Source organism: Dermacentor albipictus, chromosome 2 (assembly GCF_038994185.2).
Source record: "Dermacentor albipictus isolate Rhodes 1998 colony chromosome 2, USDA_Dalb.pri_finalv2, whole genome shotgun sequence".
NCBI classification, from domain to species: domain Eukaryota; kingdom Metazoa; phylum Arthropoda; class Arachnida; order Ixodida; family Ixodidae; genus Dermacentor; species Dermacentor albipictus.
Window position 1 is genome coordinate 77996638 of NC_091822.1, and position 18809 is coordinate 78015446.

General features: G+C 45.8%; 1 long non-coding RNA gene across 2 annotated transcripts; it reads right to left on the minus strand.

The window, feature by feature from the left end:
• Positions 1 to 8127: 8127 nt before the first annotated feature.
• LOC135918821 (uncharacterized) lies at positions 8128 to 18459 on the minus strand. 2 transcript variants are annotated; one of them, XR_010569785.1, is made up of 4 exons: positions 18379 to 18459; positions 17301 to 17383; positions 9804 to 10639; positions 8128 to 8275 (listed from the first exon to the last, which is right to left on the minus strand). It is a non-coding gene; the product is annotated as an uncharacterized lncRNA (long non-coding RNA). The 2 variants fall into 2 exon arrangements; XR_010569786.1 differs by having other exon boundaries at positions 17301 to 17378; positions 18379 to 18456.
• Positions 18460 to 18809: the final 350 nt, after the last annotated feature.

Consider the following 18809-nt stretch of genomic DNA (forward strand, 5'->3'; position numbering starts at 1 on the left):
ACATTCATAATAACACTGCGGCGCGTCGAGATAAGGAAGTGACACAATGCTTACGCAAAGTCCTAAAGGAGTTTCTGTGTTAATTTTTAATTTCATTGGAGTCCATTGTGTGGTTATTCTGGACAGTCGTATTATAGTGATGTTATTTTCGAGGACGAATGAGAGTCATAGCGCCTGTTTTTTATTAGCCAAAATATGGTAGGCACAGGTAATTACAGTTATACGTAGTATTCTACGTACCTCGCACAATTGTGCCCCGTAATCCCCACACCGGTTCAGACATTTGTGCCATCGTAAAACTGAATTTCAGTCCAGTAAGCAACGCATGTGCCCTCGCCAAACAGACATTGTCGTGCAAACCTTCACGGCCTTTCGCGAACCCAAAACACCATCACCTAACACTTCTCAAACCTAGACACCTTTCGCCTTGAGTGGGCTGGATTTCCGTGTGGATTTCGATGGGCGTCCCCATCTTACTCCATAGAAAATTAATTACACTTCATTGCCCATACACCGTGGGCGTGCAAAGCACAACTACCATCTTCAGCAACTGACAGCAGCGCCGTGCCGGTCCAAGAAAGGTTCACCGCTGGGAATGGATATGTTGACTTCGCAATTAGAGCCCTAATTTGGCTATAACAAGCAGGGGCAAAGACTTTATCATTCACCCTCGTATTTAGTCTTGATACAAGGTAGGTGAAAACAATGGACTTTTCTTTGTTTTGAGGAACATAAAAAAATACAGCAGGACATAATGTTGAAACTGTCATGCTGCTGACAAAAATGGCATTCACCGTTGTTCCAAGAAAAAGCGCAGCCACTACAGCTGTTTTAGAACACGTCAACAAATGAAAGAACTTAATTTGAGCATTTGTTCACATTGTAACGTTTTGTTTGTGTCCGCTAAGAGGAAGTAACTTACGCAACGCTTTCTAAGTCCCAACGTTCCTTTTTGGTAGCCTCCATTGTGGACCCTATACATAAAATGAAGCTCTGGCTGACATCATACTTTACGTACACAGCGTCATCCAGAACCTCCAATACGGAACTTCATGAAGGTACTAGTGCCATCGACATTCATAATGTATTGACTCACTGCTTGATTACTCTGAATGCCTGAAACCGTATGCGAGACGTAGGTTGAGAACGCCATATGGTAAATGCATGGTGTCGGTGTATAACTACTGCAGCGATTCATACTATCTACGCAACAATACGGGGCTAATAAAGAACAGACGACAAAATCGCAAGCTCTCAAATTGTTTATTTCAGGAACAATTTGACGCTTAAGTACTCCATGGTCGCACGACAGCCCTCCTTCTACAACTGAAAACTACAAAGAAACATCGTTACCGAATATAATCGCTATCAGCGATTGGATAGGCAGAAGTTACACCAAAGTGAAAAAAATTCAATGTAAATCCCGACACGTGCTGCACAAGGAGGGAAGTTCTTGATCTGACAATGTAATTAAGGGCTGACTCACACATTTGGCATAAGACATATGAAACGCCTCTATGACTTTCCTGTTAGATTTTTGTTTGTCAATGGAAAGCATGAGCGTGTTCGTTAGCGAAGGATTACAGTCGCAACAACTACTACGATCAGCTAAATAAGTACAGGATAATTATAGGGAGTGAACGCATGCTTCGTAAATTTGGTGTTAATGCAGCGACAGCTCTTGCTGATGTGTGACTGGCGCAACTTGAAGGCGTCTCGTAGACCACACAATTCTTGCACGAACCTGTACCAATCTTTATCTTTGATCTGGAAACCATTATCAATATGCATTCTGAGAGCGCCTCCTTTTTTCGAACTCGCCGGTACAACTACGACAACTTGTTGGGTGTTGTGTAAACTGTCGTAACACCGTACCTTGGCGCCCATGGAAAATTTTGTGAACATACGTGCAAACTGAAAGTTTTCAAGGACCACCGTCAGACGTACCGCTGCTCTTGGGGGTGCCCATTATATCCGGTGTCAGATTGCTGCAGGCCATGCTTATAACTTGTCTCGGATAAATGGCTGCTTCTAGCCATGCTACTTGATCAGGAAAACTGACTTCCACTTCGCGTGAACAGAATTAGAGCAGCGATGAGCATAAACAGGAAAAATTGTTCCGTTTTTAGGACTTTAGAATAGCTGAATAGTAAATAAATCGGAGCTTTTGGCTGATGGTTTGTAACCCCAACACATGTGCTTAGGAAGAAACCGCACACTAGCGTCGAAGAACTGGAGCACTTTGTCCTGTGCCAACTCAAATGTGTCCTTAAGGCCAAGTGCACTCTCTCTAAAGACCTTTACCACGTTAATGTGCTCTCTTTGTTATTGTCTTTACACACGAAAGAGAAATAATCGTCAATGTAGCAGAAAATGAGTTCTACTACCCCTGCCATATGCTCCGATATTATCCCTTCACGCGGCTTAGAAAAATCTCCCTAAGGACGCATGATACAGGGAATCTGATGCACACACCAGCCTTTTGCTCAATCGAAGTGTTGCCTACACCTACAACCGCTGACTGCAGATAAACCGTGAGTAATTCTAGAAAAATATAAAATGCTAAACCACACCGCGACCGGAATTTGATTTCATGATGGTACTAAAACATAGGCGCTGTCAAAATTTCTACTAACTCATTATGAAACAGCGAGAAAGAAAGCTCTTCAACATCGAAGTTCTCTACAGCATGGACACTCGGGATGTTGCAGCGAAGATGGTGCGCCAACAATTGGGAGCTTGATATTCGAAACGTGTCTAAGACATTTATGCTGGAAAGCTGGCGCTAAATAAAGCAGGAGGCCAACTAAAACCAACTGTTTTTCTCTGACCCTCGCATGAAACGGTGTGTTTATCGTGTGCATCTTTGTAACGAAGAAGTCGAGCTGCATTCCTTACGTTTCTTTGACGCTTGTCGCTAACTTCTCCACTCCCAAGTTCTCCCATAATTGTAGAGTCCATTCCTTGACTTTATTAGCCCTTGTTTCTCACACATGCAAACTAGTGCAATCAATTGCTTGCACTCATCTTGTACCGGTCCGTGGGGCGGGAAGATACAACATATATTTTTTTTTGTCCGTGCCCCTGCAACCAGACGGGCACGCAGACGCACAACACGTATTACGCATTGTCGCTATCACACAGCTTTTTTGTCATCACGAGGGAAGAGATGCACAGCAATCACAAATAAAAACGCAAACAGCCACGAAAAGCAACAAATGCTGTTTGTGCAAAATTACATGGATGTACAATGCCAAATCACCCTGTTACTGGTTTCTAAGCATAGGGTAAATACAAAGTGTACGTTTTAGAGTTTGCAATCTATACGTGAACCTGGCAACATGTAACGGGAGAAGTCTCAAAATCAGTGGCGTAGCTAGGTCGTCTGGCAGCCGGGGCCCCTAGGTCTTCTGTCACTGCCCCCCCCCCCCCCCGGCGATGTAGTCGAGGAAGGCTAGGATATCGACAACTTCCGGGGTTCAGCACCAGTACAGCCGCCTTGCATACTGCGCACGTTCCCCGGGTCCCCCTCTCCTTCGCTTTCTTTCCCAGAGATCGCGAATGCAGCAAATGTACACGTTGTTTTTCCTGCGCCAAATAACACAGGGTGATGCATGCACTCATATCTTGTGATAAGCGCATGTGCACATCTTCTGTCAGACTGTAAGGCTTGGCAGCCAATACAAATGCAGCATCGTGGAAAATATAGCTCACGTCAAAAGTAAGAGAATATATCTTTATAATAAAGTTATAATTACCAATTTTTGCGGAAATATTGCATTTGCAAGATTGAAGCCCTACATTCATATCTTGCCCAACAACAACTTCACAAAAATCGTCGTAGGTACTATGGCACGCAGTATTTTGTCTGTGGGCAGCCCTGAACGAAAACGAAAATTAAATTGTTTGTCAGTGACGCTCATCTTGCCACCCTATCAGAAAACGCTACCTGCCTCCCCGCTGCGCGGGCGCCAATGCTATGACAATTACGAGTTCTCTTAATTCTGGTCAATAAAGCCTTGTTTTCATTTGCTGCTATACGGACAAACGTGATTTTTCCGAGCTGCGGTACCACAGCAAGATTGGGAACAGAATAGAGCACGCTTCCCATCGATTCTTGGCGTCATCATAGAAAAAAGAAACAAAAGGCCGCGATGAAGCCCGTGTCAGCGAAAGCTTGCACTACTGATGGTCTGCACTCGCAATGGAGAGGATTAAGGGATCAACGTCACTGGTCCACTATTTCATATTTCTTTCGCTGCTGCCATATACTGGGCACCGCCCGCAGTGCCAAAGTACTGTAAGTTGTAGCACCCAAAACGATTTTCTTTAAGAAGTTTTTGTTGAGTCAATAATATGACTTTTAGTCTTCAATTCTCAAATTGAAGTGCTTCCTCTATAAGTACTAATTACGGGATTATTAAGGATATGGTTACTACTTATCTGCCATATTTTTCGCGCCACCGAGTTCCTAGTAATCACAAAAAGACATAACTTCATAGATTCTCGATCAGGAAATATCCTTACAAAATTCATATTTTTTTTATAAAATTATGTGCAGCTGATACAGATACTGTACTTGTGACAATAAGTCACACAACAACAACAGTTTTCTGAAACGTTCGAGGGTAAGAAGGAAAGCGTGAAACATAACGGCAGGCTTCGCAGCGGCTTCTCGGAGCGAGCGGGAGAGGGGAAGTTAAAGCGAACCTGACATCGCGGCGGGCCCGCGACGTATGAGCCTGTCGACTCATACGCCGCCAAACTCTTCGGCCGAACCGAGTCTGAAGACGATCCGAATTCTATTCACGACTTTTGACGGCCGCACTTATGCAACGTCGCTCTCAACGAACGCTTCGCCATAAACGCGAGCGCCGGGCGCGCTAGTTGAACGCCCTCTTGCTGCTGTCTTTGTTCGTCTCCGCTGTGCGTTCTGAACGGAAGAGTGACCGAAGAGCCCCAACGCCTTACAACGCCTCACTGTATGTTTAGCGACTCTTGCTCCCAGCATGAACGCACAGCATGAGCGCAAACATTCTGCTAAGGCGAGTAGTTTAGCGACCATTTCGCGAATTGAATTTTTTAGCGTGCAATTCTTTCGCGGGGTGTTCGCAGAACTGCAGCCGACAATTATGCGGCGCAGCGCATCGGGGGCATGAGCTCGGGCTACTCGATACCGGAGCATTCTTTGCAATTTGCGCCCAATCAAGCCGGTGGAAAGAGGGTTGTCTTCAGGCGTATATGACACCTCTCCCCCCCCCTCCCCTCTGGCCCCTTGCACCCGGGGCCCACCGCCCCCCGCCCCCCCCCCCCCCCCCCCTGTTGCTACGCCACTGCTCAAGATAGTGCGCGTTTCAATACTTGGTCACCGTACATAACCGGAGAGGAATATTGAAGGTTGCACTGACAAAGTTCGCTCACTGTTAATTGCAATTGACCCTTGATGAGAGGTCCACATCAGCACAGAACGCACGCGGTAATCGTACGGTGTCCCCTCCAGTACCCTTCTATTTACACCAGTGACGCAGAGCATCCATTGCACGCAATATATGAAAAGTTCAAATAGGGCTACATCGGAGTTTTCGACTAGAACAAAAGTATTGAAGGGCCATGGGTATACCTAGAATAGGGGCAATATAACGCGCAGCTATTTCAATCGGTTTTAGTGGCATTTCTGATACTTGCCCACCACGATTTTCGCTCCCACTCCTCACTTCGAGTATCTGTCACGAGACGTCATGAAAATCGCGAAAACTGTTGACTAGATATGATGTGTACAAACCAATTATGCATAATCTAGACTAAGAAAATAAAAAATAATATTTAGATTCTATGCGTCTTTTTTTTTCATTCGCCAACTGCTACTGGCAGAAAATTCACAAAACAGTGACAACTTACCATGTCGATGTGACGTGTCCTGAATAGAGAAGCATTAATATGCCGAACAAGACTATTACAGCGGAGCTGTGTATGGCTCAGGTTCCGTGCATTTTGTTCTGCGTCGAAAAAACTATCATCAATGGCTCATAATCCCGTAAGCAAGCAAAAATGCACTGGCTCATAACCCCGTAAAGCAGAGGCTGCAAGCACTCAGCAAAGTGAACCGAGAAGTGCTTATATTCTTTGTAATCACGCATACAACATACAGAACAGCATGTTGAAAGCTGTCATCATCAATAGCTCATACCCCCGTGAGGAATGGCTCATACACCCGTCTTAGCTGCAATAAGACTACCCGTGTTGGCGTTGTCGGTGATTTCAATGGGGATCACGAACCGTCGTAAACTATCTCTTAAGAAAGGAATTAAATATGGCGGCCTGCCGATTGCTCTACCAGTGAATGAATTTGTGCGCCTACAAAAGATATTTTGCATGGCAGTAGAAGTTTGCCGAGCTATTTAGGAAGGTATGCGACATCGCTAAGTCAACTTTTCTTCACGGAGCAGGAGTTCTAGTGAAGTTTTCACGCTCGTTTCACACATCACTCTGTTATTATTCACACATCACTCTGTTATTATTCTGTTCTGCAAGCTGTACTAATAACTCTCCCCTGCTATTCCTTGAGCCTATGCCATATTCCCCAACTGACTTGTCTCCAGCCTGTTTCTCGCCTATCCTGGCATTGAAGTCGCCCATCAGTATAGTAGGTAACGTTTTAGCATTAAACGTTGCCAGGTTCAGATTCCTATGGAGGCCTGTCCTGAACCAGGGATTCTTAGCACCCTCTGCAGCGTCGTAGGCCTGACCGCAGCCGTGGTCAGTTGCTTCGCAGCTGCTGGGGACTGAGGACCGGGGTTTGATTGTGTTCATATATGAGTTTGTGGCCAAGTACTGCACCAGCGTGGCCAATCCTGCTCTGGTGAGGGAGTGGTTTACCGGTTCTGGTCACCAGGATCAGGCCGCACTCCAGGCCTGTTCATGCAATTTTATAAACACGAAGATTTTTTTTTAATCCGGTGAAATATTGCGCGGCACCGGCATTCGAACCACGGTCCTCTTGCACGCTAGGTGGTTGTTCTACCTCTACGCCACCGCTGCACTGACTTAAGTACTGTATTGCAAACAGAGATCATCCACCTCGGAACACCGGCAAAGGCAAGCACGACTCGTTACAGAGTCAGAAAAAGAGCAGGGCCGCTTCCAGCGGTCGTAAGCTATCGCCACCATTACTGACGCAACCTTATCGCACACATTTTATGAACAAGTGAATGGCGAACTCATAAATCAATCTTCCGAAGCGTAGGTGAGACACTGCACCGACAGAATACGATTGTTTGATGATGAACATCTCATGATGGTCCACGGGGTCAGCTTGTGGCTAGCGACACTACGCGTTTGCTACAAGCTATTGTAAATAAACAGGATCTCTACTTTCCAAGTCTTGTGCGCGGCAATCACCAAGTTACCGCGAGCAAACGCAATCGTGAGCGATTATGCAAAAAATGAACAATTGCACTGACACAGCACCGAAGAATGTTATCAGTTAGAAACATTAAAAGCCACTGCTTCAGAGTGGGTGATAAATAAAGAAGCATGGGGAAAAGGACACTGATGTTAACTTAAGCTGTTATTTTTGACAGCTTAGAATTTATTTCTAGCCCCACTCCTAGTGTGGGCACCGCATTTAGCAGCACTGTTTGAATGTAGTACCATTCATTGGAGAAGGCGTAATGACCTCTAAATGCTCTTATAAGCGCTCTCGGGGCACATTGCATGTGCTCTGAAGCTGTGATCAAAGCTTTGGGTCGTCCACCACTATCAGACGCAATTCAGCACAATGCGTTGGCGGGCTAGTTGGTGCGTATCCGTCAATACTTTGTTTAGCGCAAAACAACAGACACCATTGTCTTTCTCGTGTCTGTTGTTTTGCGCTAAACAAAGTACTCATGGAACCGCGCATTATATCCGTCGAAACAAATGTCGAAACAAACAACTATCACTAACATTTTTAATTGTTTTTTAAGAAAGATGACACACGTAGATGTCACATCCACAGCAATGTCTTCAGAATTGATGTACGACGCACATTTTTTTCCAAAGAAACTACGTTTATTTCCCAAATCACATTGTTTCTACACAATTTCAACTTTATTGAACTAGGCATAGATATGAGGTCCGTTATTTTATCGCACACCAATCCGCTGCTGTGGCTTGTTCAATATGGAGACAAAAGTGGTACCCAAAAAGCTGATCTTGCGCACCAAAGAAACGCTGCTATTCCAGAAATTTAGAATTCTTCAGGTCGCAGTTGATTGAGCCAGCCAGTCCTAAAGTTCTGTAGGCAAGAATAAACAAATAAATGCATGAAGGGAAAAAATTGTAAAAATGTTTTGAAATGTGCAATCAGTAGGTCAATCACTGCCCCGCATATATGGCTAAATTTGGTAATAATTTGAAATAGTTTGTGCATCTTAGTTTATGTCAAGCTCAAGGCACATAAAAAGAATTAATGCACTTTTGACTGGTATTTTCTTGTCCGGTACCACATTGTAAGCTTCCCATGCTACCTGAATAAGGAGCACATTGGTAGATTGAAGTCTGCACAAGTTAGAGAAAGAAATAAATGGTAACGCAGTTTCCTCCAGTGTGAAAATGTGATAGCCTAAAAGACGTAGGTAACAGGCGCTGCTACTGTCTCATTGAAAGTATTGCAGTCATCCATTTTTTTATTACAGTCGGACAAATCCCATTATACAAAGTAGTATACGCTGAAGCGCTTCGCTTTATGTGTTAGAGTTCTTGCAATAACTCTTACGTTTCAAGGCTTACACGCTCAAGTAAATTTTGACAATAGTGCTGCTATTAAAAAAGTATCAGATGCATCCAGACGCCCAGGCATATCCCAGATTCTGCTTTTGTAAAGAAGCACATATTACTTATGGAACTACCATTCTTGAAATGTCTCCAGTACACCGATGAACCAAATGTTCATGAACATTAGCTAAATAAACGGAGTCTTCTATAGAGTCTGAATACTTAGATTGTTCACTCACACCCTGCTCCAGGTTCTGGCGCTAATATAAATTGTAAATAACGGTAATATACTACAGGCCTTTTGGGTAAAATAAAGTTATAACGTAACTACAAAGAAATGCCTTAGGACTGCAGTTACACTGTTGGAATCTATAAGCGGATGTACAGAGGCCATATAAATAATTTGGTAGCTAAGAAGAAACTTCGCTAAATATCAATGTTTCTTATTGGTATTGTCTTCCTTAGGTGACGTAGTGACATTATTCGCACCGATATTTTTGCCCGCAATGTTGCTTCGACAGCTTCATTGGAATGCTGTAATGCGTAAGAAGCTCAGCTCAAACCATGTCTTCGAATTTACCCCTTATATACTGCACACCTTGTTCCTTAGGCTAGGAGTACCTGGCACTGTAATCATGCACCAGATATATGTCTCAAGTCAAGCACAAAAAAACACTGCATAAAAACTATGCGTCAAGCCACTTAATATAACTTCTTGTACAACTAGTTTGTACTTAACATTCCCGCCCCCACCAGGCACATAGCGCAAATAATTCAAATAGAAAGAAGCAAGGACTGCGCTTTACGGGCGCTTCTACTCACAAAAGTCTTATTGCAGTACCTCCTAGAAATCCAGACAATATATCTAGAGAATAATGCGCAGTCGTACAGATTCATCTTTGCCCGAAGTATCCAATATTTTGTTCTACATTTGTTTAATTTGTACACGACAGATTTTAAGAAGTTAAGTACCTTTTTGACCGTCTAGGAAATTCTTTAGAATAAGCATAAATATGGATATAATAAGAAAGTTGTTCCCTGGCACTTACGTCATGTAGCCTTGGCGGGGAAAACGATTGTCCTTGTTAGCGACTGCCGCCGAATCCAGCTGAAGCAGCTCTACGGCGCTGCCCAAATTGACGCCCCTCATCTATGCTTGCATCATCGCCACTGTGCCTGGGATACTGGCGACGTTCTCTCCACCTAGGCCTTTCCTCCTCACTGCTACTGCTGTCTTCATCACTTCTAACACGTGGCCGATAGTGCCTCCCATATTCTGTACTTTCTTTGCTGCTACGAGTGCCATCGTCACCTCTAACCCGTGACTGATAATGCCTCCCATATTCTGTACTTTCTTTGCTGCTACGACGTTCATCATCACCTCTAACCCGTGGGCGATACCGTCTTCCATATCCTGGTCCATCCTCTTCGCTGCTACGACTGTCTTCACCACTTGGAAAACGAGGGCGATAGCCACTTCGATAGCCACGCCTTAGGTCTCCGAGGGGGCCATCATCCCCAGAGAAAGCGTCCAGCTGTCCAACGTTAGATGCAGGTTCCTCGCCTTTGTTATTGCTTCCATTTCCGAATGGAGGTGGCTGGTCTATGGTGCCACGTCTCCTGCTTTCAACGACATCGTCATTGTTAGGATTACCAGTACCTCCGTAACCTTGTCGACCCTCTCGGCCTTTCCGCAATGCCTGCGGTACTCCAAAACGGCGACTTCCATCCTGGCTACCATTGTCATCATTCGGTAAACGCCTTGACGCTCTCTGGTCATCTCGTGGTTCGATTACTCCGCTGTTCTGCTGCCCAGGCCGGGCTTCATTTCCAGGATTGCCTTGTACGTTTCTGCCATGAACAGTATGGTGTTTACTCGGCGTACCTTTAAAGAAAAAAATAATTGTACATTACTGCATACATCATCTCTATAGTTTAACCTTGTGACTAAGAAACTTAGTCACTTTAGCATTCGTCAAAGGGTGAAAGACAAAAGCCTTCGCGCCCAAAAGAAATTCCTTCAATTATTTGTCCTCATTCGAATACGTTGTTACATCTTATTACATCCTTCTGACCAAAGCTCACGGGATCGACTCCACACGAATGTCATAGGTGCGACTCGTACTAAAGGAAGTGGATTCGGGTGCCTTAAAGAACTTCATAATAATTAATTAGGTCTTACTTCCCCTTAACTCTAAAAGTCGTGGGTCTGACATTCAGCGAAGGTTGTGAGTTCGAGTGCCTGAAATAACAATATCTATAAACTATGCCTGGATTAACTTCGCCTGAACGCCAAAGGTCGTGGGTTCGACTCTTACATAAGTTCGAGGATACCACTTCCACCAAAAGCCATGGTTTTCAGTGCCTGAATCAACACTGTATTATTTACCTAGTCTTAATTAGGTCCTCCTTAAGGTCGAAAGTCGTGGCATCGACTCCCTCCGCAGGTTGTCTACTCTAGTGCCTGAATTAACGTTACCTCAACATGATGACGACGGTGACCCGCACATCATCAGTATTGTTACGTGAGTTAATTCTCGAAATCAATAATTGGGTAGATCATTAAATCGCTGATTGTGTCTTCGAAATGATTTTAATACCACCCAAGAAAGAGCACAAAATTTGCGGTTTATGCATAGTTACAAATATTTATTTTTCTATATCTGCCACGCAAATCTTTTTCATTGTTAACATGAACGTTATACTTCAGCCTGAGTTACTTTTACGTTTCGCGTTTTCTCTCTACCCTGCGTTTTACCCTTTAACAACCAGCTTCTTTGCTAGTACCCCGTTGTGAATAAGCGTCACAAGTGGGGAGCAACCCCTCGAGCAAGCAAGCGCTTGCATATAGGTAAGGCACCATGCCGGGTAGGTGTAGTAAGTAAATTTCTTCATGGAGTTGGCGTCGAGTATAATTTCGCGTCGACGACACGCTATTCCACCAAGGACGTTGAAGGTTCACTGAATGATGAGACACGTAAGGTTTTCACTTTAATATTCAAAAATTTAATCTCAAATGTGATTAGGAAACTTAGGTTACTCGACACACTTTCCGGGCGCTGTCATCCATCTACCTATGCGCATAACCACATTCCCTCAAACTTGGCTATCAGGGCAGTCCGTGGTCGAATGGGTAGCGTGTCAGGCCGCTGTGCTCAGTGAGCACGGTTCAAAATCAACCACCCGTCCAACTTGGGTGACTATCAACATCTTTAGAAAATAGGTCATTTGAAAGGCTGAGCGACACTGCTAGGGGCCACAGTCATCAGCGACGCTTCATGGCGCTGCTATCGCAGCGCGCACCAACCGCTTCCCTTCCTCGCTAGTCAGTTGGATAGAAATGTCGCCACGTACGGGTTCAGCAGTCTAAAAAGTTGCCGCTTTTACAGTACGCCAGCGTAGTAGAAGTAAACGTAGTGTGCTTGGCTACACGAATGGTCACAGGACGTGCAAAACTCCATCCTACTTCATTTGGACTACATGCGACCCGGACCTTCATGGGCCATGGGATAGTACGATTTCTCAAATCGACAAATAACTGTCAGAGAAATCACGAGATTTCACGAGCGAAATCACGAGCGCCACATCTCTGTGCTATACTCCGTCGAACCCTTGGCGGTAATCGGATATGTCTCCCCGTTATCAATTTTGGCTTGACGAAGCAAGTGTTACCAGAAGGCGTAGCGGTGGCCATGGTCCAGTCAGTGACATACGACCACGTCACTGCTTTTTTAGCCGACGCGTCTCCACAACCTCCAGATTTCCCGCAGGATGCATTGAACCTCGATGGCCCATTACGCCTCAGGGTCGCTCCGGACCGCGCACCTGACCAAGCAGCCACCTTATATCGCCTTTTGCTTTCACACCACGACATATTTGACACTGACAATCGACCACTGCTCATACGTTCCTTGTTAAGCATCGGATAAAAACCGGTGATGCTGTTCCCAATAACCGCCGACTGTATCACGTGTCCATAGTGCAACGGCAAGTTAGTCAGCAAGAAGTAAAAAAGATGCTCGCCAGAGGCATTGTTGAGCCCTCATCGAGTCTTTTGGCATTACCAGTCATGCTCGTCAAAAAGATACACAGCACGTGGCGTTTCTGCGTTGATTACCGCCACCTATACCGAATTACTAAAAAGGACCTTTACCTTTTACCACGAATGGACGAGGCTCTTGATTGTTTTCGTGGTGTCCAATACTTTTTCCACATCGATCTTCGATCTTGTTATTGGCAGATTTTCGTAGATGAGCAAACCCAAGAAAAGACCGCTCTCATCACTCCAGATGGCCTCTACCAATTTATTGTTATGCCGTTCGGTTTATGCAACGCCCCCACCACGTTCCAATGGATGATCCACTCTCCGCTTCAAAGTTTCAAATGGTCAGCTTGCGTTTGTTACCTCGACGGCGTCCTTGTGCTTTCTCCCACATTTGAGACGCACCTTGAGCGCGTCGCAGCTATCCTAGGCGTCTCTAGCAATACTCGGCTCCAATAAAACTCATCGAAGTGCCACTTCGGCCACCGACAGATCACATTGCTAGGACGTATCGTCGATGCCTCTGGAGTGCGGCCCGGCCCGGACAAGGTTCGAGCAGTAATGGCTTTTCCTGTACCACAATGTGTCAAAGACGTCCGGAGTTTTGTGGGGCTCTGTTCTTATTTCCGACGGTTCGTGAAAGATTTCGCAGCAATCGCTCGACCTCTCACGGATGTGTTCAAGAAAGACGTGTCATTTACGTGGGGTTCCCCTCAGGCTGTCGCATTTTGACGCCTTATCATGATTCTCACCAATCCACCGGTCTTGGCCCACTTTGGTCCGTCCGCCCCTACAGAGGTCCAAACCGATGCCAGTGCTTATGGGATTGGCGCCGTCTTATCGCAACCTCAACACGGACACGACCGCGTTATAGCCTACGCTAGCCGGCTCCTGACAACTGCAGAGCGCAGCTATTCGATTACAAAGCGCGAATGCTTGCTCCTGTCTGGTCTGTTTCAAAGTTCCGCCCATATTTATATGACAAGCCCTTCTCGGTAATCACAGACCATCATGCGCTCTGTTGGCTTTCGTCACCCAAGGATCCTACTGGCCGGCTTGGTCTTGGGCTTTCCGACTACAAGAATATTCCTACACAGTGACGTACAAGTCAAGACGCCAACACGAGGACGCAGCTTGCGAGGACGCAGTTGAAGACGCGACCTCTACATCAGATACTGACACCTACGCCTGTGTTCTCACTGTTTTTCCACTGCTCCATGTCGCCTACTAGCTGCGCCATGACCCATCCTTGCATGTCATCATTAACCGCCTAGAATCGTCACTTGCCGACAGTTCCCTTCGCATATTCAAACTTCAAGATGGATTGCTCTACCGCCACACCGTTCACCCCGACGGCCCTGCATTACTCCTTGTGATCCCTAAACACCTTCGCTTGGCTGTTCTCCACGCACTTCACAACCTCGCCACTGGCGGTCACCTGGTTGTGCCACGTACCTACGACCGGATCCGCCGAGGCTTCTTTTGGCCAGGGCTTGCTCGCTCCGTTCGAAGATACGCAGCTGCGTGTGAGAAATGCCAGCGACGCAAGACGCCAACGCTCCCTGCTGGGTACCTTCAACCACTCGACATTCCCGCGGAACCATACTTTCGGGTAGGTTAGGACACACTTGGCTGTTTTCCTCTTGCTACCTCTGGGAACAGGTGTATCACTGTGGCCACGGATTGCGCCACACGCTTCGCCATCACCCTAGCGCTTCCTACAAATTGCACCACAGATGTCACCGATTTTCTTCTACGTGACGTGATGTTATTATATGGACGTCCGCGATAACTTCGCACAGACCGTGGCAGGACATTCCTGGCAAAAGTTAGAGCAGAGAGCCTGCAGTCCTGTGCCTAGAGGCACAAGTTGTCCTACTTCATGCCATCCGCAAACAAACGGCCTCACGGAGCTTCTCAATCGCACTCTCACAGACGTGCTTACGAAATATATCTCTTCAGACCACACTGACTGGAAGCTTGCTCTGCCGTTTGTCACATTTGCTTATCATTCTTCGCACCAAGACACAGCCGGTTCTTCCCAATTTTGCTTCTGTTCGGCCGAGAACCAGCACTGCCCCTCGACACAACCCTCCCTGTTCGCGCGGCACCGACCAGTGAATACGCACTTGACGCGATCGCCCACTATGCCCACGCAAGGGAAATTGCTGGTGGCCGCCGTCTGAAATCCCATGAGAGTCAAAAGCGTTTTTTCGTCTGGCCACACCGAGACGTGCACTTCCCGCCTGGTTCTTTGGTTCTTCTGTGGTCTCCGTCGCGACATGTCGGCCTGTCAGAAAAACTTCAATCTTGTTACACAGGCCCATACCGAGTGCTTCGTGCCGTGACTCCCTTCACCTTCGGGATCGGCCCTCACGCCCCATCTGCTTCCCAGTCCGGTGATACTGCGTACGTTACATGACTGAAGCAGTATTACGCTCCCAGGGACGACACTTAGACGTTCCTGGACGTCGCTTGTGCCACCGAGGGATTATGCTACACGCGTCTGGTACTTGAATGTTTAACGAGACGCGTGGGCGCCATCACTCGAGAAAAGGGAAGGAAGAACGAAGTAGGGCTCAGGCTGTTAATCTAACCGGTGAGCGCTACAACCGCTGTTGTAGATATAACCAGTAAAAAGCTTGTCTTACTGACTCGTCCTTCTTGTAGCAATATTTCCACGTATTATAAGCAATTTCTACTAAGCGTTTTGGCATATTAAGTTGTTCAGAACTATTGTAATGAAACGAATGTCGGAAAGCTCACAAACCCGTTTTGTGAGCTTTGTGAACCCGTTTTGTGAACCCGTAAGGCCGTTTCCAGTGGTGCCGTATATAAGTACCGGGAGTACTTGCATTATGACAGCAGCATAACCTTCCGAACATCTCCGGGCTTGTGTGCAAGTCGCACCTGCTGCACCAGTAACATGCACCATGTCGTGATATCCGCTTGGCACATCCTACAGGCTGTCTCTCTAAAGAATTTGGCCCCTTGATGTCTTCTTTAGAGCTAGTCGTCGTGCTCTGGAGCGTTTACCTTAGCTTTACTTAACACTGACTAAAGTGCTAGACGCCATGCTGCAAGTTTCGCGTGATCAGAGATGGCGTAATGTCGTAGTCAGATCGTACTTGACGCATTTGTTTTCAATTCAGCCGTTCGTTTGTAAAGCTTAGGCGTGAAAATTAACCATCATAAAGACCACCTCAGCATCAATAATACAACCCAATCAGTGCAGTCTTTCAAATTAAATGATTTTTGAACTTCATCGCTGCAACATAAGGTATCTACAGCCGTGCACAGATGGTGTGAACATATCCCTCTGTTTAAGTCCGCCTTCATATAGCTATAAACTGCAAGTCTTCTGGAATCGTGCTGAAATGTTTAGTGCGAAGGCCTATCATAGCGAGAAAGCTATTTTGGTATTCAATGGAGGCATATATCCGTGAGTTCTTACAAAGCATACTAGGGCCCAAACAACGAAACGTTCCTTTCCTTCGAGCGCTTCCTAACCTTACGTGAGGCCTCCTTACAGCGAATGACCGATGGAGGAAGCAAGCTTACTCTGAAAGCTCCCTTCACCCTTCCTCACGTAAGGAGTGGTTGCCGCGTGCCTGGGTTCGAGATTATCTCTTAAAAGCTTTACGCGAACACCATTATTCAATAAAAAATGTTGTATCGTCACGCAAGATTTAAATTGAAAAGCTAATATAGAGAAGCGTGGACGCTTTCTTCTAGTTTTGTTTACTAAACTTTAAAAACAGTTGCGCATTACAGTGCAAAACTTGATGTGCTCCATCAACGCTGGCACGCCGGCGTCGTGGAACGCCTAGCAACGCCTAGCAACGCTTTTATGCCGCACGCGCCACTGAAACGAAGATGCCTGGCAAGACGTACCGTGCTCGCGCTTTTCCGCAGGTGGGGGACAGCGCGCATGCGCAAGCAAACGTCAAGTGGTTAAGCAGCGCGGTGAAGCGCTCGTTCAGGGCCAGGAGCTGCGTATGGACGCATGAAGGTAGCATTGGGGCTACCTTATGCTGAGGAAGCACCAAGGAAGCCTTCGCCGAGGGCCCCTCAGTAAGGAAGCTTTCAGAGTGACATAAGGTAGCCTCACCGCAATGAAGGCTTTCTTACTGAGGTAAGGAAGATTTCACTGTTTGGCCCTAGGAATGTCTTTTAAGAAAAAATTAGAAGGCTTTGAAGGCATGTGTTCTTTTTTATTATTTTACATTCATTACTTGCTAATGGGTTAATCATTACATCAAATATATGCTTGTTTATGGGAGCAGTATTTTGAGGTGATACGATTTCTTTAGGTTCCATCCTTTCGAACGCATAACGTAGGTCTACAACGCTGCAGGCTACAGCGCGCAATTTGCGCCAGACACACCGAAAAATTGCATTCTACTGACTCTACGACATTCGGGCCTTACAAGTACAAGAACATCGAATCACACATGTGCTATTTCGACGACCGAGTACGAAAGCGAAAATTTCGCAATCTTACCTGAAACGGCTACAGCAACCCATATTAGCAGAAAACCAGCGCTGATCTTCATCTTTTGCCGAACTTGTATCTGCCAGGCTGCACTGGACGACAGGATGGGGTGCTTACACATTTATTTGGATCAGTGTCGTTATTGTAGCACATAGAAATCTTAAAACGAGGGTATATCGCAAACTGCTATGATGTAGGTTCAGGAAAGCTAACTTAAAACGCAGAATACGACAGAAACGTTTACTTAAATTTATTCGTACTACATGGTAGTTCACGGAACAAACAGTTTAGGTTACTTTCTCGTAGCCTTTCTTTGTCCAAGTGTCCTCATATAGGAGAGTATGTTCACGTTGTATTTTGCAATTGACTCATTTCATCTTATAAATGCACGCATTCTTATGAACTCTCCAGGTTTCGCAACATCAACGAAGGCGACGATCTTTTTGGGGCCTTGTTAGACAAACCTGGCCATGCAAAAAATAGATCCGCTTTCATGCTACACTCGTTGGGCTGTGTGTCATAACCCTGTTTCTGCTTCCTGTTGCGAATGTGTTAATGCTGTAAAATATGGCGTTTCGCTTTCTATAATAGCACAATGGGTTATAAGGGACACGGCAGTGTCGGTCTCCCCATTAATCTTGTTCTTCAGGGTTCCTTTAACGTGTACCCAATTTACAGCTTATGAGCTTTTTTTCTTGATGTCATTCCAAAGCAATTGGAAAGTGGCCGCAGTAGACTGAATTGAACCTACGACCACCTCGCGCTCAGCAGCCTCACGCGGTAGCCATTGTTCCACCACAGGAGGGGATGATTACCAAGTTTTCTCATCGCATTCGATTACGGGCTGTTTGCCACTAAGCTTCAGCTACGGCAGACCCCTCGTACAAACCTGTTAAATTATACAGCCGATTTTCACACTATGCGTACCATTTCCAGCATGTGCTGGAAATATTGCTGCATTTTCTACTGAATGAAAGTGCTAGGCTCACTACTGTTGCTAGTGCAACTTCCATTACATTTAGTTGACGCTGCGATGTAAAGCGAGCTTGTTCATGCCAAAGGGAAAAGAGAAATCAAATATGCTAACCTGACACGCTCACCACTTCTCTTTGAAGTATGCAGGGCTGATTGCTGAAGGTATTTGCTCAAAGAACACCATACAATGACGTACTAACCTTCGTTTAGTGTTGTGGGTGCTGCATCGGTATTTATATGCACGAGTCCAAGGCTGCTCATGATGCGTACATTTCCATGCTCCAAGAACAACAGGAAATGCACGTCTCCGTGACAATCGGACAAAACACGCGAGCTTGTTGACACTTGACGAGAAGGAAACAGCTTCCGGCTTCCTTATTGTTGTCCATGGAAAATAACTCGACTGGTGCTGAGTTACCGAACAACATGACCTTATGTCTTTGAACAGCTGGTACCTTTTGATATGCGAACTCGTAGAGGCATTATTTTAGGGTTTCGTCTATTTCTGATAAAACGTGCAGAGCACGCCTACAATTGTCACAT